The sequence below is a fragment of the Ailuropoda melanoleuca genome, chromosome 2, assembly GCF_002007445.2.
Source record: "Ailuropoda melanoleuca isolate Jingjing chromosome 2, ASM200744v2, whole genome shotgun sequence".
Lineage (NCBI taxonomy): Eukaryota > Metazoa > Chordata > Mammalia > Carnivora > Ursidae > Ailuropoda > Ailuropoda melanoleuca.
Window position 1 is genome coordinate 117768930 of NC_048219.1, and position 25884 is coordinate 117794813.

The 25884-nt window shown below is 35.0% G+C and overlaps 1 pseudogene; it reads right to left on the minus strand.

The window, feature by feature from the left end:
- Positions 1-25884, minus strand: part of LOC100466972 — a 115033-nt pseudogene that overhangs the window by 55360 nt on the left and 33789 nt on the right.

Consider the following 25884-nt stretch of genomic DNA (forward strand, 5'->3'; position numbering starts at 1 on the left):
CACTTTTATTCAATTTTTCCAATTTAAATTTTATTTTGAATTTTATTTCATATCGTTTTTTATTTTTGTAGTCATTAAATAGGAAAATATTTGAATGTAACACATGCTAGTAACATTATTCTTTCACTGGTTGTAGCTCACATTTCAAATGTGTACTTACTGTTTTCCATAGCGTTTTCTTAAACATACTAATATTTATGTCCTCTTTCAAATAAGCAAGCATTTTCACTCATAGGAGCTGTCCTTGTTCTCCTTTTTTCTGTCCCCAGTGTTTCCTTCTGAAGTTTAAATGGTGTGCGATTATGGTTGAGTTCTTTCTATATTTTTAAAACCAGTTCTTACCTGAACAGTAAACTTTCCAAATTACTTATCTACCATTCTTCACTATAACTAATGTTCCTCTGAGGAGTACATCCTAAGGATCCAATTGTGTTTTCTTTTCTTTTTTCTTTTTCCCCTTATATACCTTGTTTTATAGATTCTGAGCCTTTTTTTTTTTAAAGATTTTATTTATTTATTCAACAGAGATAGAAACAGCCAGGGAGAGAGGATACACAAGCAGGGGGAGTGGGAGAGGAAGAAGCAGGCTCATAGCAGAAGAGCCTGATGTGGGGCTCGATCCCATAATGCTGGGATCACGCCCTGAGCCGAAGGCAGGCGCTTAACCGCTGTGCCACCCAGGCGCCCCGATTCTGAGCCTTTTATAGCTGAAACCATAATCTTTCTTTCATTTTATGACATCTTCAGTTAGAATTCCTTTAATTAATTTTTATCCTTCATTACTTTTCCTTTTCATTCAGGAACTCTGGTAATATATGGATTGACATTTCTAATTCTAGTTTTTGTTTTCACTCTTTTTTATTTTCTAACAATTTAATTTCTTTCTAGTTCATTTTTGGCAAATTCCTTGACTTGATTTTTCAGCTTACACATTTTACCATTTGTCTATATCCATTTGACTATTCAAACTATCTAGTGAGATCTTTATTTCAATAATTATTTTTATTTTAATACTCAGATATCTGTTTGTGTCATCTTAAAAGTCACCTAATGTTGTTTAATGATTTTCTTTAGGATATTGTCTGTTTTAAATTTCTGTCTTTTCTGTACCATTAACTCTGCTTTCATGGTGATAGATTGTTCAGTGCACTCTCCTACTTTTGATCCTGAGATGTCTTATTAATGTACTTTATGACTTCATGCTACCCTGGAAGTCTCAGCTATATATACTTGGTGATAACAAACGTTGGGATGTGAAGAAGAGAATACAAGCTTTGGAGTCATCCCTCCTAGCAGAGTTCCGGAAATAAATGGGGATGGAGACCCTGAAGGCAAGGCCTACTGTTGTTGTAACGTGTTTTACCTCTTCTTTTTTACTCCCCAACAAGTGGCTGTGTTTCGTGGATACATCCCAGGGCCTCTGCCCCAGCCACTGGTATTTCCAAAATCTTCTGTGGGTTATAATTATCTAGTACCTGGTGCAGGATGAGTGTTGGGAGGAGGACGCACCCAGAGGCTGACCTTGGTGCATTTTTTTGATGACATCCCTCCCTAACCCAGCTGGGTTTCAGTCTTTAAAGTGTGTCTTCAGTCTTTAAAGTTTCCTGATGCACTTCTAGCAATTCTGGACTAGCAGGACTGCTTGCTCTGTGAGAATGGGACTAGCAGCATTCAGGCACTAAAGGGCAGAGAAAAAGTCACAACTACCAAACTCTTCACCACCTTATTATTTTTTTTAATTTTATTTATTTATTCAACAGAGATAGAGACAGCCAGTGAGAGAGGGAACACAAGCAGGGGGAGTGGGAGAGGAAGAAGCAGGCTCATAGCAGAAGAGCCTGATGTGGGGCTCGATCCCATAACGCCGGGATCACGCCCTGAGCCGAAGGCAGACACTCAACCGCTGTGCCACCCAGGCGCCCCTCTTCACCACTTTATCTTCTTCTCCTGATACCTACCTATTTTCTATTTGAGCCATTGTCACCATATTACATTGGAACCTATCTCACTTCTATCTTCCTTGTGGATTTTCACCCTAGCATGTGATTTGCATGTTAATAACTGCTTCATGTAAATATTTTTTGAAGTATGTTGAGAGTTTAATTTCTTTGTGCCCTCTCTTAGTTTTATGATCTATGAAGTAAATCTTTCTTAATTTTCCAGGGAGAATGACAAAAGAAGAAAGATACATTATTTGTGGGGTTTTTTTTTTTTTTTGAACACACACATGCACGTGCACACACACAATTGCTCACTGTCATGTGGGCAATTGCACTCTTAGCTTAAGTTGCAAACTTCAAGTGTTTTGCTCTGAGAACATCACTAATAACTTCTGCTATGGACAAATGGAATCCCTAGACCATTTCCTTTTGAAATATTACAAATAACATTGTCCAATTTAAATTAAGGCCTACATATTTAATATTTTAAATTATTTTTTAACTACCTAACTATAATTGCTAATTTAATTTTTAATGGACTTTTCAGGTATTTAACCAAGATTTCCCTTATTTTTAATATACAATATAAAGTCTTCATTCTATACTCTTAAAATGCATTTTTAAATTCGTTGCCTCTGAATAATCAAGAAGTTTTGTTATGAAAGCAAAATATATCTGATTTATTATAAAAATCAACATAAGTGGGGAATGAGATACCTTAAAATAGCTTTTAGCTTGACTGGGATACCACTGTTGTTTTAAACCCAACATAGTTAAGGTTTTGAATTTTTCAACTTTAGAAAAGCTTTACATGTGTGTATACTGAATTTTAAATTATACCCCTACATGTGTTTTAAGGGTGCTCCATTTTATTTTTTATTTATTTATTTTTTAAAGATTTTATTTATTTATTTGACAGAGATAGAGACAGCCAGAGAGAGGGAACACAAGCAGGGGGAGTGGAAGAGGAAGAAGCAGGCTCATAGTGGAAGAGCCTGATGTGGGGCTCGATCTCACAATGCAGGGATCACGCCCTGAGCTGAAGGCAGACGCTTAACCGCTGTGCCACCCAGGCGCCTCAACGGTGCTCCGTTTTAATATGCAAAATATATCTTATCCTACCTTTGAAAACATGTTTATATTCATGGAAATTATACTAGCACATTTCTTACCAAAAAACAAAACAAAAGAAAAAAAGAAACCACCAGATCTTTTTCTTGGATTTATAAATAACCGTTGTTTGTGGCTTTGTTATGATTTTTCCCAATTAACTTAAATAGTAATAAATAGGTGGAGTTGAAAAGAAAACTGACCTCTCACATACTTAGAGATTTATTGCATCTTGTGGATACCACTTAGCTGTAACTGTTCTCTCAATGGGAGGGAAAATGAAAAAAACAAGAATTATCTTCTCTCAGAGAGATGTGTTAAATGAAATGTGCTAAGAGATGTGGTAAAGAATGTGAAGGATTAAAAATAATGCTGGTCTGTTAGTGTTTTCTTCCTATTTTTGTTTACTCTTCCTGAATTATGCTTGATATTATTTGGGTATCAAGTTTTCTTATGGGTTGCACTAAAGTCAAAATATATTTTACACAAATAAAAGAAAATATGGGGAAAAAGGCAGTGAAAACATGGCTCAGGGATAATATCCAAAGCTTATTTGTTTGTGAGATTTGGGGGCTTTGTAATTTAAAAAGCTCCTCTTGATGTATTAATTAACTGAAAACAGGAACGTATTGTGTCCAAACAGTGCATATATTGCGAGTGTGCCGTGTGCTGGGAGGGCCTAAGTAGGCAATTGTGTTGTGAAACCACAATGAAAAGACTTAGGCAGAAAACAGCTTTCTGAAAATTGCACCTTTTGATGTGTTGGTGACATGAAATTGATGGAGTTAGGTGGAATAATGACTTTAAACATTAATCCTTCCTTTCCTCAGACAGGCAGTATCTTGAGGTGCTCATTAGGTCTCATATGGAAAGAGGATTTAGCAAATTCCTTTTTTTTTTCCCTTTTTTTTTTTTTTTTCCCTTTCACAAAACTGCTAAGTAGTTTTGATATACATGATTACTCTGTTTGGGAGTTATCCAGAGCTGGTAAGTCTGGGAAGACGCTGATCAGAATCACACTGCTCAACTCCGGGAGAATCTATACCGCGAGGTGCTGCGTGGTGCGTGGTACACATGACCTCAGCTCTGACTGAGCCTGTGGTATTAAAATAATCTCAAAAGCAAGGCTTTTAGGTTTGATCCTTCTCTTCACTACCTTGCAGCCAAAAGCTTTCTTTTATAATGGCTGTGATTCTAGCCTCCCGGGGTGCTTCTGATGTCATGGCTTTTAGAGGAACACCACCATAAATGGTGTAATGCAGGGAAGCACAAAGACAATGCCTTCAATTTGTGTACGTATACTAGTGGTTGCCAAGAGTGTTCAGATCAGCTTTAAGGAAAATTTGTATTTGTTTATCCATAATGTTTTCCCAGGGAATTCAATTTTCTTTTCCATTTGCAGCATTCATGAGAAAGGTACATAAGTGCCAATGACCTCTCCTATCTGATAAAGATTGCACAGTTGTTAAGTGAGTCAACATCCCATCAAAGCCTCCGTAATGAACAACTACATGGTTGAGCCTCATGACTTTCCTTATACTCTGGTTTTAACTAACATTGCAAGAGATGTTTAAATAAGAAAACCACGTGTGTGTGTGTGTGTCTTTGTGTGTGCATGTGTGTGTATGATTTCACTGATGAATGATTCTCTAATTAAAAAGGTCATTGTGCTGTACCATCTAACATCTTAAGATTAATATAGCCCAAACCGGGAGCTGGTTTAGTATTAGCATGTATGAAACTAGGTGGAAAAGAACGGCTTTAAAAAGCTGGTTATCAAAATTTAAAAATCCAAAGGTTTTATTTGGGACTAATTTTTAGATTGCTATCTGTGCTTCCACAACAGTGGTAAAAGTTTCCTTTTCTCAGACCTTGAAAGTGACCCTCCCCAGATACAGTTTGGGGATGGAAGTTTTCGGAGTGATCTTTCTGTGAAGAAATGGCCCATCTGACCTAATTGTGGAGTTTCTCTCCCTCTTTTTCTCTCTCTTTTCTACCACTTGGAGAAAAGCTGCGTGGGAAGCAAAAATTCCTCTTCTCACTATGTTTTGCACATTGTCAGAATTTATTAACACAGTATTTTCAAAAGAATGACAGGGTTATTAGACATTTCATGGCAGAAACTCAAAAACAATTCTGCATCCTGTTTGGTCAAAACTTGTAAAATTTTCAAGAACCGCAGAAGCAAAAGTGGTCTTCCAATGCATGTGTTAAAGGCAGATCTGGCAAGATGATAGAACTTGAGATTGAAAGAGAAAAACAGAAAGTCAAGTGTATAAAGTCATATTATGCATTAGCATGTGTGGGATAGATGCTATTGTAATTTACAATAAACAAAGGCTCACAAAAATACACGAATACCTTCATTTAGAAGGCCTAACCTATGGACACCCCATATGGAACGTGATCTGTGTCTATGCCATGCCAGAAAACTCAGTTAAATATTTTTAAAATAATACCAATAACTTTTGAAAATGCAGTCAGTAAATTGACAGATTCTTTTCCTTTAGTCGGTAAAAAAAAAAAAAACTTGTCTAACCTCTTTTTTCCCTAATTTTGACTAATAGTTTAATTGAATCAATTTGATTAATATGTATACTGCTCAATAACGTGAATACAAAATAGAATCATTTTTAGTCTACTAATAGATGAAGAGTCTTTATAATCTCAACAGAAACTATTGTGTTTCTTCATCTGAAAGACTATAGCTAAAGTTTTCCAGTTCAGTTTTCTTTTTACCATGTTGCTATGAGCTCCCAGTGAGACTTCTTTTATCTTCTATTCTCTGGTTTCAAATATGTTGCTTTAAAAACACCTATGGAAAAATTAATCTGAAGAAAAATAAATAAGCTAAAATAGATAAAATAAAGGTGACTGTTTAGCTTGATGGGGAAAGGAGGAAATATTTGTTACATAGATGTATATTTGTATGCATATTTACGTATTTCCCAGGTATTAATTCACCAAACATTTAGTAAGTACTTATTTGACTTGACCACAAGGTCTAGACACTGACAGATATCAGGAATGCAAAGATAAATATAACTTGGTCTCTCTCATCAGGAAATATGAGGCAAACAGGAGAAAGGTAGAAAAGATATTTGGGGGAAAGAAGTCTTAACTGTACAACATAAGCCCGTGCACATTAAAGAGAGGTACAAGGAAGGTGGTGAGCAAATTCACCAGGGCTCCTAGGGGGTAGTAGAGTTGGCCAGAGACACTTCAGTGCCAGGGTATTTTGTTTGATTTTGAGTTGAAATCTGTGGAAGTTATGACAGGCCAAGAAAAGGGCACACTGGAGAAAGTCAGGTTAGTTTTACCATTATGGTCCCAAGCAAACAGATATACGTAACAACTGTAGGATGAGACAGTAAGAGAAATATAGAGGTAAGGTCTTAATATAGAATGATTATTAGCTTGTGTCTATGCCAAGACCAATCATATGACATAATTATGAAATAATTGATTTTCTTTTGTTATCTAAACTATTGCTCTCCTGGGTACACTCACCATTTATACCAGGAACCCAGAATTCCATGCTACCAACAGTGTTGTACTCTGTCAGTCCGCTTTAGAATTGCTTGTGCTTGGTTCTCACTCCATCTGATCTCTTCTACTTTGTGCTCCATTGCTTCTCACTTAGTGGTTGATGAAAAGCAATCTGATAAGCTAATTCTTACTAAGGTTTAATTACTTAACAGCTTGATTATTAAATCTCTAAGGGTATTTGGATTTTGAATAGAGGACTATTGGATGTTGTCTTAATTCAATACAATTAATGAGTAGGTTTTTTAGCAAAGGAAGACATTTTGTTGGGGCAACAAAAGGCAACAGAGAGTATTCCAGAAATACTTTGTATTTCGGAGGAATAGCAAGTTCCAGGAGAAAAAGTATTATATTTGGAGTTAAAATCCCACACATGCCACTATCTAAATTGTTACTTTGGGCAAAATCACTTTGTCTTTGAGTCTCAGTTTTCTCAACTTTAAAATAGAAATGGTAATAGTTATGCTACCAAATAATGCTAGGATCAAATGAGAAGTAGGAAGTTTTTTATGAGATATTTTTATGAGATACAAATGTACATTATTATTACTTCATTCAGAAAAAAATTAGATTTATCTATATTAAAATCATTCTTTATTCCTAAGGTTTTCTTAATTCAATCAAGTACTTATGAGGACAGCTACTAAAGGGTTGGCTGGATTGGTAATTAATGAAGTTTATCTTGAGTACAGATATATGGGCTTCCTAAATATACCATTTGTATCTTAAAACATTTTTTTATAAAAACATCAACAAAACATGGAAAGAGGACCCATGAATAAGAATGAATTAAGAAATAAAAATGCAGTATGGCTCTAAGGATGGTTCTAGGAAGAATAAAGATGCAAATTAATTAATAATTATAAAAACACAAAAGGAAAGTAAACAGGAATTTAAGTTGTTTACAGATTCAAAAGACATGGGTAGATGTAGATATATTAGCATAGAGTATATATGCATATACGCATAGAATACATATAGTAGTATATAATAAAAAGAAAATCATTTAAAATCCTATTTTCAAAGGTGGGACAAAAGCATACAGCATTAATGGACTATTATAGGTAGAATAAAGTGATACAATCTACCAGACAATTTGAGAGTACTGATCAAAATTTAACATGCATGCGTGGCACAATTGTTTTTTGGGTTGTTTGGTTTTTGTTTTTTTTTTTTTCCTCATGAAACTTTTGTTTTAATGAGTCTCAAAATTCTGTGACAGATTTTTGGTCAAGTTGTTTCCACTAAAAAGTACAGATTTTATTTTTTTTTAATTTTGAAAAAGATTTGTCAATTTTCTAGAGAGAGAGAGCACACAAGCATGCACACATGAGTGGGAGGGACAGAGGAAGAGAGAATCCCAAGCCAACTTCACACTGAGCGTGGATCCCAACACGGGGCTCATGACCCTGAGAGCATGACCCAAGCTGAAACCAAGAGTCGCTCAATTGGCTGCACCTCCCAGGGACCCCTAAAAAGTATGGATTTTTAAAACTAATAACCTAAAACTGCCACACACCTGCAAAAAACAAATGGTCCATGAAACATTCTCCTTTCCTTCTGAGGGCTTTACAATGCATTATTAACAAGTCTCTTACTATTAAATTTTAATGGCCAGTTGACACAAACAGTTCTGAGACCATTCTTCTGCTGATTAAGACTGGGGTGGCAGGTACTAGGGATGAGATTCGTTTAACCCTCTGAGCTTTCTGGGCAGACGTGGTGACCTTGCCAGGTCTAGCTCCCTTCTTGTCTATTTCTTTCATGACACCCACAGCAACTATCTGTCTCATGTCACAAACAGCTAAATGGCTCAAGAAGGGTAGTCGGAGAAGCTCTCAACACACATAGGCTTGGCAGGAACCATATCAATGATGGCAGCAACACCAGATTTTAAGAACTTGGGGCCATCTTACAGCTTTTTTCCAGAATGATGATCAATCTTCTCCTTCAGCTCAGCAAACTTGCGACCAATGTGAGCTGTGTGACTACCCAGCACAGGTGCATATCCAGCACTAGATTTGGCCTGGATGGTTCAGGATAATCACCTGAGCCGTGAAGCCAACTGCTTCCATTGGTCGGTCATTTTTGCTATCATCAGCCACATTGTCACAAAGGACATCTTTGTCAGATATGTTCTTGACATTGAAACCCACATTGTCCCCAGGAAGAGCTTCACTCAAAGCCTCATGGTGCATTTCAAAAGATTTTGTACTTCAGTTGTAACATTGACTAGAGCAAAGGCGACCACCATGCCAGGTTTAAGAGCACCAGTCTCCACTCAGCCCAGGGGCACAATACCAATACCACCAATTTTGTAGACATAATGGAGGGGGGAATGCAAGGGTTTGTCAGTTGGATGCGTTGGTGGCAGAATGCAATCCAGAACTTAAAGCAGCCTGGTTCCATTGGCATTCCCATAATTATGGGTGACTTTCCATCCCTTGAACAGAGGCATGTTAGCACGTGGCTCCAGCATGTTGTTACCATTCCAACCAGAAATTGGCACAAGTACTATTCTGCCGGGGTTGTAGCCAACCTTCTTAATGTAATTGATGACTTCTTTAATGATATCCTTCTATCTCTTCTGGCTGTAGCGTTGCTCAGTGAAATCCGTTTTGTTAACACCAACAATTAGTTGTTTTACATCCAGTGTGTAAGCACTGTGTGTAAGGGTGTGCTCATGGGTCTGCCCATTTTTGAGGATACCAACTTCAAATTCACCAACAACGGCAGCAACAATCAGAACAACACAGATAGCCTGAGATGTGCCTATAATCATGTTTTTTATAAAGTCTCTGTGTCCTGGGACATTAATGATGGTCAGGTAACACTTGTTGGTCTTGATTTCCACAGGAAGTTATCAATGGTGATACCATGTTCATGTTCAGTTTCAGTTTATCCAAGACCCAGGCATACTTGAAGGAGCCCATTCCCATCTTAGCAGCCTCCTTCTCAAATATTCCCATAGTTCTTTTGTTGATCCTACCATCTTTGTAGGCCAGATGACCAGTAGTGGTCAACTTGCCAAATCTATGTGGCCAATGATGACGATGTTGATATGAGTCTTTTCCTTTCCCACCTGGTTTAGGTTTAGTGGTGTTTTTCATGACACCTGTGTTCTGGCAGCAAACCCATTACAAAAAAGCTGCTTTTTTGTTTGTTTGTTTGCTTGTTTTCTTACAAGTATGTGAGCATATAGGGCAGCTTGGTTTTTAACAGTGATTAGAGACAACTGAATATCAATTTGTAGAGAAATATTTAAAACGATCTCAAAACTGAAAAGGAGAGAATGTGACAGATAAAGTGCTGGTAATAGAGCAGCTACCTCAAAAAGAGCTGATGGTTTCTAGGCACAGAAACACTGCTTGTGTGCGCACTGAAAATGTACGCAACCTGAGAGTCTTCATAAATGACATTCTGGGAATCATGGAAAATGAGAGATAAAACAAGAGGAAACTGGGCAAATGCTCTCATTTACATAAAAGGGGATGTGTGGATTCTAGATTCAAAAAGCATAAGTAGGAGGGCTCTTCCACAAAATTATATCACTAATTTTCAGATATGTATGTTGCTGATGTTTTGATATGTTACTAAGACATTTTTGTTTAAACTAATGTGATTTATTTTCCTGACAGATTTGTTAAACTGGTGGATCAAAGAAATGCCACACACAGTTTATATTTTCACTCAAGCAAGGCATTTGGCTACATCTCCAATTCTCTGGGATCTCTGAGGAGCAAGGACTTGAAAATAACATAGGAAATACCTTTGGAATGTGAACCTAGGACACAGAGACAGCATCCCTGCCAGCAGAATGGGAGAGAAGAGAGGCAGTGAGCTAGACCTACAGCTCGAAATTGAACCTGAGTGGGAACCCAGATTCAGAAATGTCCTGCCTATTCAATGATGTGTCAGTTGTTTAATCTCTCCAGGCCTCAATTTTTGTTTTCTTTTGTGATTTGAGCATTAAATTATTGCCTACTTTAAGGTTTTTGGGACAATTCAAGAGGAACTCAATGGACAGTGTTTAGTAAGATCACCAGGATCAAGTACTGTGATATTATTGACATGGAAAGATATTCCTTATATCCTAAGTGGGGGAAAACAATCAAGCTAAAAATTATATCTAGTAAGGCCAGTTTTTACACACTTTTGTGAAAAACAAAAAGTTTGCTTGTTTTTTTTATCTAAGACTGGATGAAAATACTCCAAAATATTAATGGTTACCTCTGGGTGGTAAGATCATGGGTGACTTTTCTTTTCTTTCTTTTTAAAATTATTTTTATGTACTATTACTTCTACTATGAACAGGTATTTGTGTAATAAAAATAAAAGTCATGTTTAAAGTATAAATAAAAGCATTATGACATTAAGTTGCAAGTAGTTAGAAGCGTTCAGGCAGAGTAAGAGAGCATCCTTGTTTCTTATTCCACAGCCACAGCAGCAGAGACAGAAAACATTTGAGTTACCATAATATCATATCATATTCTAAGGAAGAAAGGAAGTCCTTCCCAAGAATGATGATGAGCACAGGACATTCTCCTGTATAGCTAAAGAAGATTATAGCTGAGACACTTAAGCTCTTGAATATCTGCAGAAACTTTCCTTTTTCTCTAAGAGGTTTGTTGTAGAACTTCTCTGTTTTCCACTTAACATTTCCTTCAAGTGCACTTAAAATAAATCTCCAATATCTAAGATAAATTCAGGGTATGTGTTTCTTGTCTCCTAAGAGAGGCTTACATAATTACTAAGTAAAAACTCAAAAAGATGAGTTGTTCCAAACTAACAAAATAAATCTAAAAGGGTTAAATGTATTGCGGTCACATCTTCAGGCAGGGTCCTCAGCTTCTTGTGACTTTCTTATTGTTGCTGTAGATAAAATTAGGGCTACGGTGGATTTTAAATAATTTAATCAAGATAAAATGTACAGTGCAGTCATTGACTAATAATGAACACTCATGAAAATGTGGTTATCATTTTTATCAGACGAAGAAATTAGCAAATACCTAATGTTTGGAACAGAAAGGAATGATTCATTTAAAAACCCTAAATATTGTTCTCAATGGCAACTGCATTGTGATCCCAGCGGATGAAAACACCACGAAACAGATCATGGGATCCTTTATTGCTTTAAATAGAAGTATTATGTTTTCATTAAGAGAAATCATTGTTTTACTTCATACAGTTAAGATATCATCTTGAAAATTTAGTTCTGGTAGTAATACTTTAAGAAGGACTTGAACAAACTATAGAGATGGTAAAGACGCTGGAACAATTAATGACTTTTGATTTGGGAAAGGGAACTATCTAAAGGGAAAAAGAATGCTGATCTTCTGATATCTAAAAGTTCTCATGTTTGAAATGCATAATAGGTTAGATTTAAGTGGAGAAAGTTATAGGAATCAGATTTTTGAGCCAGCATGCAGACAAATATTAAGTAGATCTCTGTTAGGGCACATGGGTGGCTTAGTTGGTTAAACAATTGACTCTTGATTTTGTCTCAGATCATGATCTCAGGGTCCTGGGATAGAGCCTCCAGTCAGGTCCTCTGCTCAGAGGGCAGTCAGCTAGACTCCAGCTCTTTCTGTTCCTCCCCCTGCTCGTACAAGCTCTCTCTCTCTCCCTTTGAAATAAATAAATCTTAAAAAAAAAAAAAAAAGATCTGACAACTCAATGATGTGTTAGGGATTGGAATCTTTATTTTTGACCAGATTGTAGTGATCTTTAAATTCAAACTAAGTAGGGGAAGAGAGTACACAGCATGCTTGTTACCAGGTTCCCATCCTGGACCTAAGGCATATATTCTCAGCCAGCCAATCTTCCTCACCGGTCTATAGGTATCCTTTAATCTATTACCCTGATAGAATCCATTAAATTGCATTTTAGACAACTACTGCCAATCAATTGGTGTGGAATTTCTGTCTAAATGATCTGTAAAGTTCTATAAATTCTAATAGCTCATGATATTAATGTTTGAACTATATGTTATCACCTAGAATACAGGGCATTATTTCCTCCATTTACTTATATAAAAATAAAGGGAGTAAAATTCTCGACCAATATTATAAGGTCTATTTCTAACAATAAATGATTTTGAGATAATTCTCAAATCTCAACAGAACCACCAGATGGTATGTTTTCTAGACAAGTCATATTTATAACAATGTATTTTTATATTTTGCAATACAACATAAAGCCTAATAATAAGATCTGAATTCTGCAAATACTAGACAAATCTGCAAGTATAACATTCTTCTCTCCTAGCGAACATCCTGTGAATTCATAAATATTTACATGTTACAAGTTATAATTATGTAGCACTGGGGAAAAGGGAAAATGTAACTGTATATTTATATCTATAAGAATATAAAAGAACATTCATAAATTACAAATGTGCATTGTTCTAAGAAGAGTACCTACTGAGCTTTTGTATCTTAAGGCCAATACATAAGACAAGTTTCTACATCCCCCCCATCAGTGGAATAAAAAATTATAATTGTAAGTTTGAATGACTATTGATTGCTTATTATAGTTTCTATTAATAGTCGTAGATGATTATGTATGAGCACATCATTGTAGGTATTTGATAATGTAGAAGGGAAAGTTTGTATTGCTACAGGGATAATCCTCCTTAAGAAACTGACAAGCATGATTATAAAAAATACTGCAAAGTATGTATTTGCTTTAAAACAATTACCTAAAATAGTGCAGTTAAATGCTATCTTGTTCTTGCTTTTCATACCAGTCGGTATTCCGCAGTGAATTCTATATCATAGATTCATCTGCACACTAATAAAGTTCTGCTAAATAAAACAGAATTTTTTAGAAATCCGTTGTGCATATGTTAGTTTTGAGTTATCCCAAATCTTTAAAAAAATGAAAACTAGGAACTTGTTTCTACACTTCTGCATTGTTTTCTACAGAAATTATCATCATTTACATTCATTCTTTTAGTATTCATACTCTTTTTCTTACTATTTTCACTACAAAATATTCCAACAATTTAATTACTTCATAATTATATTTTTCTGCATATCTTTGCAGGTACATTCATATATTAGAGTAAATTGAGCTCTTAAATAGTCTCACCTCTGAGGTTGACAGCCCTTATGTAGCAGTGACCTCCAGTCATCTGATCAAATTTTGGGTTACTTACTAGCTATAATCAAATATATTCTCATCTCTTATTTGAACAAATCATAGAGAAATTGAATACAATTTTTATGAACACTAGCAATATGTTCACTTCTCTGATAAGTTTGACATTAAAATTCCATCTTAATAATCCCATCCTTCAGGCTTTGCAGACTCTTAAGGTATTAAAGCAAAAATTATCCTAAGCAGTTAGATTATAATGTATTTAAAGATTAGACATTTCATGTTGAATATTAACTGCTCCACTTCCCAGGAAAAGAAAACTATGCTGATTTTCTCCTTCTATAATTTATATATTTCAAAGACCAGCTATCCAAGTTTCAAACTATATTACAGGAAACATTCTTAAAATGGACTTGAAATCTGTCTAGAGTTTCAAAGGTGTATGAAATGGTATATTAAGATACATAAAAATATTTGCAATAATTATTAATTTTATTTCAAAATAACATACTTTAGAGTTATTAGAAAATTATAGCAGGGGCTCCTGGGTGGCTCAGTCATTAAGCGTCTGCCTTCAGCTCAGGGCGTGATCCTGGTGTTCTGGGATTGAGCCCCCATCAGGCTCCTCCGCTATGAGCCTGCTTCTTCCTCTCCCACTCCCCTTGCTTGTGTTCCCTCTCTCGCTGGCCGTCTCTATCTCTGTCAAATAAATAAATAAAATCTTTAAAAAAAAAGAAAGAAAATTATAGCAAACAGTTCATAGACAGAAAAATAGTTAACTAAAGTGGTTAAATTCTCTATTGAGAAAAGTGAACACTCACCTTGTCAGTGTCAGGTAATAGGTAAGATATCTATTGGGCATCCTCTTTATCATGTGGAATGAGAGAAATTAAAGACAAATGTGAATTAACAGATGAGAAAATGACTTACTATATTGTTTCTTAGGCTTAAAGAGATAATAAAATATCATATATATATATATATATATATATATATATATATATATATATATTTTACCTCTGGAAATTATGTTCGTGACCTGTTCATAAGGTGGAAACCTGTCCTATGTTGAATTTCTCTAAAGAACCAAATTTTCAGCCCATTCATGCATTTCAAAAGCAGTAACATACACAAAAGTCAAAATCTTTTTTCCCTAAACCTTGTCTTGTTTTTATGACCATAGTTCTATAAGATCTGATCCTTTAGTATGACCAACATTTACTCATATACAATTTAAAGAAAAAAGGTGCTGCAGACTGAATGTTTGTGCCTTCCCCCCAAATTAATATTCATACATCGAAACCTAATATCCAGCAGGACCTGATGGTATTCAGATGTGGGCCTTTGGGAGGTGATTAGGTCATGAGGGTGAAGCCCTCATGAATGGGTTACTGATCTTATAAAAGAGATCCCAGAGAGATCTTTTACCACTTCTGCCATGTGAGGACACGGAAAGAAGATGCCATCTACAAACCATGAAGTGGGTCCTCACCAGATGCTGAATCTGGTGGAGCCTTGATATTGGACAGAGAAATGTATTGCTTTTGCTTATAAACCATCCAATCTATGGTATTTGGGTGCAGCCAGAATGAACTAAGACAGAGGCTTGCAAAAATAATAAAGAACAAGTTTCCAATAGCCCATGTTTCCTGTCTCTATCACTGCTGATCAAAGGACAGAAAATAAGAATGATAACTTGGATATAAAAACCGATAGAAATATCTACAACATATACCCTTCTGCACAGTATATGTCAATGCCATTATCTTATTTTGTACCCATTAGCAAAGGACTTCTATTCACCAAGCTCTATTTCTTGTCCCCCCAAAAAAAGGGATAATAATTTCTCATGTTTTGTTTTGTTTTGCCTATGCACGTGTATGTACGTGTATGTGAAAATTCAATTGTGTGAAATCCCATTTTATATTGATTTGATTTTATTTCAACATTTAATTATATTGTTTAGGTTTGGTCTACCCTAAAGGTAAATTCTAAAACTAGATTAGAGTGCAGGTTGTTTGGAAGGTTGTAACAAGAAGCACCTGCATGACAAAGGGACCAAGAGAGCAAGAAGAAAGGTGTATTAGCCTCAGTTTACTGTGTAGCAAACCACTCCCAAAGTAGTGGCTTATTACCATTTATTATATTTCACAGTTCTGTGTGAGATCTGCTGCTTGGTTTTTCAGCTGGTTTCACTTGGGACTTCTCATGTCAGTACATTGGAGCTGCATGAAGAGGTTTGCTGTGGGTAACAACAGGTTGAATCCTGCTGGGATAATTGGAATATAGATAGAACTATCTTAGATTTTCCTCACTTGAGAGGTGTAGTACATCTACCAATTCTTAATGGGCTTTGTGAAAGCAATGCTATTGCAGAAATAAAGTTCCTGGCACCTCAGGCCTGCCATGTAGGTAGACAGAGTGCTCAGCTCATGTCAGAGAAACCCCTGTTGAAAACAGTTGCAGGAAGTTTCAATAAGAAGTTGACAGAAGGCATGGGAATACAAAGTCCTAAGGGGATAGGGAATAAATGGATATTTGTACAACCTACAAATATAACAAAATGAACACTCAGACCAAGGAAGAAACTTTATCAATTTCTTGAAAGTCCTTGTGTTTCTTCTCTCCATTCATATTTCCTCCCTACCCCAAATAGAATATCCACTATGCTAAATTTCATTTTAATCTTTCCTTGCTTAAAAAAGTATTTCTCCAAAAGAATTTGTATTTGCAAAAATTACACTACTTAATATTATCTATTTTGGAAATTTATATAAATGGAAACATACTGTGTGTATCTTTCCGCAACATGCCCATTCATTGTACATTGTTTTTCAGATTCAAATGTTTCTCCTTTAAACTGAAGTTCATTTGGTTCTATTTGCTCTGTAGTATTTCATTATATAAATCCATTTTACTGGTGAGCAATGTTTTTGCTGACTCCCACAGAAAATAGAAAAACATGGATTCTGTTGCTTTATTGGGAGGTGGAATGTAATCCCATGACAGCCCCAGTGTCGGGGGCAGCAGTGAGACAGGAAAAGAGAGTAAGCACATGAAATTGGGGCCATATTAAGCAGGCCAGAAGTTCAAAATAAAAGTGATGCAAGATGTCTCTAGACATAGGCACTAACAAGGCACTAACTCCATAGCACTTTTGAGCTGGGGTTTCTGTCCCCTCCAGAAGGGTGCTGAGGAAGCCAAATTTAAACCCTGCAGGGCACATGCTCCTGGATAGCCATAGAGCCCACTTCTCCATGGAATATGTTGGGTTGAGCTTTGGTACTAGAGATTTTATATTACATTATTAAATAAATGACTGCAACAGTTTTAATAGATAATTTCCGTAAAGTTAGGGGATTTTCAGTGTATTTGTAGCTTGTTAACACTTTATCATAAAGGTATATACAATTTCACTGAAGAGTTTTACACGTCTATTGCGAAGTCAGATGTTTTTTCATATCTTAGATGTGAATATGATGAGTTACACCATTCCACTTTTAACCTTTGAAACAGCTCTGCATTTTTTGAGGTAGAAGAAATTTGGTTATGAGTGTTCCACTTTTAATGAGTTCCACTTTTAATGAATAACTGTATTTGGGTTGCTAATATTTTAGATTATTGCTTCTACGTTCTTGAGTGAGAGTAACTACTATCTTTTTATTTTACTGTTCTTACCTTAGTTGGTGTCAAGTTAAGTTAGCCTTATAAAAATGAATTGATATATTTGTTTACGCTATTAGAAAATTTAGTAGCACTCCCTCTTGAATTTATCTAAGCCTCAGTGTCCTCTTGTGGGAAGATTTTTTTTTAACCATCTTAATTGATTTCAGAGATATAGGAATACTCATGTTTGTGGTATCTCTTAACTCAATTTTGATAAATTGTATTCTTATAAATTATCAATCATCCTATTTTTTTTACCTTATTATGTAAACCTGGTATTATCAAATTAATCTCTATATTTTCTGTAGTTAAGAAAACTTTCCATTAATATTGTTTATTTTTTCCTTTTAATATAACAAAGTTTGACTTTATTTAGTACCTTTAGAGGAATCATTTTTCACTATTGGATAATTTTTATATTTTGTTTTCCATTTCATTAACTGCTGAGATTATTTTTTATTACTTCTTTCTGCTTTTCTGGATCTTAATCTGTTGCTTATTTTAAAATTTCTGAAGAAATTAAATACTTAGCTTATTGTTTCCTAAATACTTTGTTGTTTCTAATTTAAGCTTTTAAGACAATAAATTTTGTTCTAACATCTGTTTTAGCTATGTCTTATAAATTTTAGTCATAGTATTCTTGTTAGTATAATTGTTGTATAATTGTCAGTATAATTGTATAATCGTTAGTTCAAATTAATTTCTAGTGTATATTATTGTTTTTATTAGAATCATGATTTTTTTTAGGGATATGGTTTTGCTTTTCCTAACATAACTGTCTTCCTTTGTTATTATGTTTTAAAATCTCTATTTTAATGCCAGTAATGCAAATGTGTTCTGTATGTCATTTAAAATTTGTAAGGTCAGCGAATGTTTACTTTTTACATAAAAAATATTGCATATATATTATCTAATGTTTGAGTGTACTTTTCTATGAATGTCCATTTTATGATTAATATTCATTGTACCATTCAGCTCTTACTCGTTTTTAGTCAGTTTGTCAAGTCAATTATTGAGGGACCATGGCAAATCTCTAATGATGATAGGAAAGCATTTAATTTCATCTTGTAGTTCTATTGGTTTTCACTTTATAGATTTTAAGTTATATTATTGTGTGCATACAATTTAGAATTATTATATCATCTATTAAATTGAATATTTTATCATTATGTAATATCCCTCTTAATCTCTAATAACAGTTTTTGCCATGTGTCCATTTTGTCTGATGTTAATACAGTTTCTACATTTCCTTAGTAATTGCCTGACTTGTTTATCAGTCCTTTGACTCTCAATGAACTGTGTTTTGTTTTAGGTGTGTCAAGCTTTCCTTTAACTGGAATGCTTATTCCATGTCCATTATATTTGATCATTGATATAGTGAGATTGAACTACAACAAATTACTATGTATTTTCTATTTGACTTGATATTGTGCATCTTTTTTTACCCCCCTGTTTTGGTCTTCTTTGGACACTTCTTTCTCATTCAATTATTTTTTTACTTTTTAGAAGTTACATGGTGGATCTTTTAGTTATTAGTTATATGACAAGCATACTTAATCACATTTCTGTATATGAATGCTCTGTGTGTGTGTGTATATATATATATATATATATATATATATAGTGGTTATATAATCTATATACATATTTGAGGATTTATTATACAGAATAGGCTCATGTCGTTATGGAGGGTGAGAAGTCCCAAGATCTACAGTCAGTGACTTGGAGACCCGGGACAGTAATGGTATAGCTGTAGTCTAAACCTGAGCCTAAGAACTAGGAGGCCCAATGTTGTAGGTGCCAGTCTGAGTCCAAACACCTGAGAATCAGGAGAGCTGATGGCCTGAGTTCCAGTCCAAGTTCAAGTCAAAGTTAGGTGAAAACTGATGTCCCATGTTGGAGACAATCAGGCAGAGAGTGAACTCCCTTACTCAGACTTCTGTTATATTTAGGCATCCAACAGATTGGGTGAAGCCCACCCACACTGGGGATAGCCATCTGCTTTACTTGGTCTACCAGTTTAAATGTCAATCTCATTCAGAAACCCCTTCACAGGTACAGCTAGACTAGTGTATCAGCAAGTATCTGGCATCTTGTGGCCCAGTCAACTTGATATATAAAATACCTGTGTGTTATAAGGATCTTAAAATACTCTAGTTAGGATTATCCAATTCTAAACATGTGTTACTCCCGTCCATAATTTACCTATATCCTTCTTTACCCTCAAATAAAATATTGTTGTTTTTAAGTAGTCAAAATTTGTTCAAGTTTAGAAAGAACACCATTCACTCATCTGGATCATTTTTCTTTTGCCTCTCATCCCTATTTTCAAATTCACATTAGTGAAATTCTCTTGGTGGTCAACTCTTGTATTTTATTTTTCATACTAATATTACATACTTGTTCTTAAAAAACTGTTTTTCTAGGTGTGTAATTAGAAACAGCAAATTTAGCTTTTGTTTTACATATACAGTTCTGTTTATTCTTTCAACACAATATGGTGCCAAATATCAATTTAATTGGCATTTTATTGTTTTACCAGTCTGCCTTTAAAATCATATTATTATTAATAATAGTATTTTAAGAATCTTTGCAGTTTGTTTGCTGATCACTATTTAGTTATGAATTTCTTTCATTTGTGTTGTTTGGGTTCTGTTTCAATTTCTGAATATGTGGGTCTGTGTATTTCATCAATTATGAGCAATTTACCATAATTTATTCAAACATCGCCACTTCCCTTACCTATTACTCCATTTTAGAACTCTGGTTATGTGAATGTTTGAGCCATCTCATTCTGTCCTCCATATCTCTTAGACTCTATCCATATTTCTTCCTCTGTGTCTCTCTTCACTACCTTCCAGGTAATTTTCACACTATTTCTTTCTTCACTAGGTCTAATCTGTCCCTTGAATAGCTTATATTAGTTATAATGTGTTTGTTTTGTAAAGAGCTATTTTTAATCTTTTAATTTATGTTTGCATCATGCGAATTTTCAAGTTTCCATGTTATTTCCTTAGACTTATGTTATATAAAATTGTTTTGTAATCTGTATCTGGTAATTACAATATTTGAAGTATTTACTGGTATCTTTTCTATTGCCTGATACTAGCTCTCATTCACAGTGTTCTATTTATGTGTGTGTGTGTGTTCTGTTTTTAGGATTATTGACTGATATTTTCTTTGGCATATTATCCTGTACAGTGTTTTTCACGTGGGTTGAAATTGAGTTCCTCCACCCAGTATCTATTTTCACAATGCCACTCCCTTGGGGGCACCACTATTTCAATTTAAATTAAATTATTTACTTGAGACTTTTCTGGCTGTGAATCATGAATTCAGAAAGCAAAGCTGCATGAGGGCCAGTTTAAATCATGAATTCTATGGGAATAGTATTTCCCCTGCAAGCCAGTGTCAAGTTGGGGCAGGTAACTCTTTGCTGACCCTTTCTTCAAGATTGGATTATTTCTCATCCTTCCTTCTTAGCTAAGTGTGACACTTGGGTCCCAGATTTATGTTCAGGTATCCTATTGGACTCCCTTCCTCAGCTGATCCCTAGGAAATACATCCCATTTCTATTCCCAAGCAACAACAAAGTGGAAGCATAGGATCTCCAGAATCTGACAGAAGCCCTCAGGATGAAATCTGACTTCAGTACATATTTGTCATCCAGGATTCCTACATTAATTTCATAGTTTGACTGTGTGGATTCTTTTTTTGGTGTCAGTTTATAGAGGCATTTTAAAAAGAGAATTTGTATTCCTTACACAAAAATTTAGCTGGGTGGAAATGTTACCTACCAAGGTCAAGAAAGAAAAACTGGAGCAATATCACTTACTTTAATGCAAAGAATTCCATATAAGGAATTGGCTAGACAGGCTCTGGAATACAAAAGAGGCAAAATAGAAACACTCAGGTAATATGGAGATGAAAAATACAGGTAAGAGCTGCCAGGTCCAAGACTGGGGAACAGAGAAAATGGTGGAGTTATTAGAACTTAGAAATTTAGAGCAGTGGGCCAACAGACCTGAGACTCATCCCTCGGAGAAAGGGAGGCTGCCTGGCTACAACTGCGTCTCAGAGGCTCCGAGCAGAACCCTAAGGAGATAGAATCACTAAGAGGATCCCTAAAAAGAGGGTGATGTAAGGGGAGGGTATCTGTAGCTGGTTCTTGTGCATTAGAAGCCCCAGGGAGGCTCTCCACAGAACTGAAATCAGGTTTCTGAGAAGGGATTGACAGCCAGGTAGTGCTGGTAGTTTTGAAGGAAGAGAGTAAACTGAGTCTGGAAAAGTGTGTGTGTGTCAGGGGGGCATCCTGGAATCTAGAAGTAACTGAACTGCCAAGATAAAGAGCAATGGCTATCATCATATTATCAGGAATAGGAAGCAAATAGAGAGAAGCATGTTTTCTCTCTTGTCCAGGCTTCTAGCCACCTTTAGCACTCGCTGAGAAAACCTAACAAGAATCCATTGGATTTGCAATATGGGACTGTAGAATCTTATTTCTAGTGCTAGTATACGGAAGGGTCAGTTTAAAGCTGGGAAATAAAAACGTGCTAAATAATACAAAATCACTTCTATATTGTAGGAAAAGAACAAGTGTTAGTTGCATTTCCATTGTCATTATTTTCCAAGTATGTGTCCAAATAAATTGATTAGATGAGTCTAATAAGAAACAAAGTTATGAAAATGTGAATTGGTGAAATAATTTCGCTGAGCAAACATGTAATTCATATAACTCCCAAGAATTTTAACCTATAATTATCCATGCCATAGTTTCTTACTACCTTAGTGTGGTTTCTCTGTCATCACCTAGAAGAGAAATACAACCGGAAGTCGAGGAACCAACTCTGTTCCTGTTAAGTCAGAAGAATGCCTGTTCACTCCTCTGCCCAAGGCGGTGATCAATAGGAGGTAACCTGCCTTCGCAGATTCAGGTCTGGGCAACAACACCCAAGTGACGTCTTGGAAGCATCATATGCTGCCATTAGTTTAGTGTCTCTTGTTTATGATTCGGGCACACAAACTTCCCAGGAGAATGTGAGTGATGTCTGACACACTTACCTTTCTTCTATTCTCTGCAAACATGTGTATTCTAATACAATTCTAATACACAAAAGAACCTTATTTTTTATATCTCTCCTAATTGTTTCTCTGTTAAATAATGAGCCTCCATTGATTATATGGAGACAGGAAATAATAGGGTTTGTTGTTGCTGTTGTTGTAATTTGCAACTACATTTTTACTGCAATCAAAGATAGTACAACCTCAAGATGGTGTAATGACAACACCAGTCCTTTTGATTTCCAGTAAAGCTCAAAATCAAACATTTTCTATAGAAGAGAAAAGGTTGCTTAATATTCAAAAAAATACGTATCCTCCAGGATAGGAACCATGTTCTCTATCGTTCCATGTGCTGATTAGCACATAGACATTCTAAATCCCGGTATATCTTTATTCCTACCAGGAATAGTCATAAAGATTTATCGACAATTGAAATTTATGAAAACCAGTATATATATCAGCTTACCAATTAAAGAAGTTTTATGGTATTATAAACATACATATTTGAAGCAAAAAATCATTTTATGCCTTGAATGATTAGTACCACTTTAAAATTTTGGAGTTTTATTTATTTCAAGTTAATGCAGTATAAAAAATGTTTTGTACAAATGTGAAATCAATTCATTCAATATATTTTCACAATACAATGTATTTCAAACAGGTTTCACTAAATAGGATGTGGCATTAAGTATAAATTCATTTGAAATTTTAAAATTCAGCTTAAGTGCATAATTAGTCCTTCAGAAATTGTGTGTCTTACTATAAGCCTTTTTAAATCATCCCGTGTGTCAGGAAATAAGCAATTACTTTAAAATATTAGGCTGAATTATGTGAACTCTCAGTATTTCTACACACTAAGTCTCAGAAGAAACGCCGGCGTTGCATGTGAACTATACATAAATGGGTGATCTCATGTTACTGTAGGATCACTATTTAGAACTTCCCTAATAAATCCCTAATAAATAAATATTACTGAACACATTATTTATTTTTTTGCTATCTTAAATTTAATCAAAGATTGTTAAATTGCATTGTTTTCATATTTATTTCTTTTTACATACATTGCTTTAGGTCATTCTACAATTCTTGTTACGATTTTAATCAATGTTTTCAACAATTTTACATTGAAATTTAAGGAAAGGAAATTATTGTATTTTATAAAAATTTACATTCTATTTCTGTGAGCTGTGAGTTGATCTGGGCCACATCACATCATATCTTCGAAGACTTGTTTTCAGATATAGTATTTAATCTAGAGCTTCTGATTTATTAGTAAACACAACAAATAATCTTACAACCAACTTTATCACTGTTTTCACTAATCTTCAAAAGTTAAAATTCAATTTTTAAGGCTAAGAATATTAGTTTTTATTTATATCAATTTCTCTTTTGATCTTTATAAATTCAAATATAATAATCCAACTCAATTTATAATGTTACTTCGTTTGCCTGAAAACACTTCTTCATTCAGAGCTTATTTAAGAATAGTTGGTTTGTAAGTTCCTTTAAATTCCTGAGCACAAATATCATCTACCAGGACTTCTTCATTCATTCATTCATTCATTCATTCATTCATTTTTATTTTTTATATATTCATTTTTGTACTATGAGAGAATTTTTTTTTCCTATTTTACTGTTTAGAATTTCCTTCTTTAAATAATTGTTTGGAAACTAGTGGATCGGTTCAGAAGAGTCTAATATTGACTCATTCATCATTTAGTACAAATGGCTTCATCAGTTTTGTCTCTATCTTAGAAAAGAAGTCTTTTTATTCTAGCCTGTTGAGAGGCTTGAGATGTGGGTTAGATGGATGATTAGAGTAGACCATTTATTCCTCTCACCAAAAATGATAAGTGCCTTTTTGTACTGGGCAAGTGAGCGATGGTCTCCTATGTGATGTTTGGTTAACGCCATCAAGCGTTTGTAATGAAAGAAGAATGTGTCTTTCTTCCTCTGGAGGTAAGAAGCATTTTGCACTTGTCCTCTACCCTCCTGTTCAAATAATGCAGGATCTATACAGTCAGGTGGGTGTAACTGAAAACGATAAAAAGGTTTTCTCTGAAGATTTACTGGGTCACTTTCCTAGGACAAAAGTTAGCAGCCCCTGTAGCTTTATGATGCAGGCACATGAACTGTCCGAGAGAATGTCAGTGACGTCAAACACATTTACTTTCTTCTGATATCGGCAAATGTGTGCCCTAGCACAAGAGAGCCTTGTTTGTTCTTTGTATCACTAAAAAATATTTTCTCTGTTAAATAATGATCCTCTGTTTATTATATAAATAAAAGAAGAAAGGGAAGATGACAATATTCCCAGAAATTGTTTTACATTCTCATGTACTTATTTCACTTAATTTAAACCTCACAGCCATCTCAAACAAAATGGTTTCCAAACCCATTGCCATGATTAAAATTTGTGGCATGTGTATAATTTTTATATTTTTAAATTTACATGATGTTGACGGGAATCAATACTTTTAGGGTTGTCTGCTTTTTTAGTAACAGAAACAATTAATGGCTGTGTGCCCATATAATGCATCCTTTCTTGGTTATAACTCACCATATATTCTCCATTTCTGCATTGTTAATGTGTATCCAATTTTAAACACACGCACACAGACCACACACACACACACACACACACACTACTTGATGTGTGTTGGAATATTCCTTTTATCCTTCCCCACTATTTGTCCACACGGTGCCACTTTATAGAGATAAGAATAAGTGCACATTTAAGTATCAAGATATATGCCTTTTTAAGATCCTTAATAAATTCTAACTGCCCAATAACACTGAAATAACTGTGGTCATAACACGTTTTTTCCCTTGGATTGCAGGCACATGAGGGACATTGCTCATAAACTAGTAAAGAAGTTATTACTACCTTGTGTAACAATGGACTGAAGGGATCCATGCTGTCTTTAAGAATATATTCTGAATGCTTAGTAATGCTTAATTAAAAAACAAGTTTTGCCTGTTCACAAGAGTAGAAAGGAAAGATATATAGATATAGATATATATATTATACATATAAGAAAATATATTTTAAAGCAGACTGAAGAGTATATCCAGGTATAAGGTAATAAGGAATATTTATATGCTCTCATCTAAAACAAAAGAAAGACGGGACTTCCTTCAGAACTCCTTCTTGAGCATATGCGGGGCACTCTCTCTCACAACTCTGTACCCCCCGTACTGCTGCCCTCACAGTTCTAACAGTTCTCTTGGAAGTACTCTGTCCCTGAACCTTGTCAGACATTCTGAAAAGGCTTTGCCTTTATTCTCACGCTAGGGAAACCAGAAAACAAAGTCGACAGTGTATCACCGGTCGACATCCATTTTTCTAGTTACAGCTTTTCGACTCTAAACTCCTTGTAGCAAGGACAACGACTTTTCCATCTTTTTTCTTCCCAGCTTGGCCTTAGAATGCACAAGCAGTATTTGTGGAATGGATGAC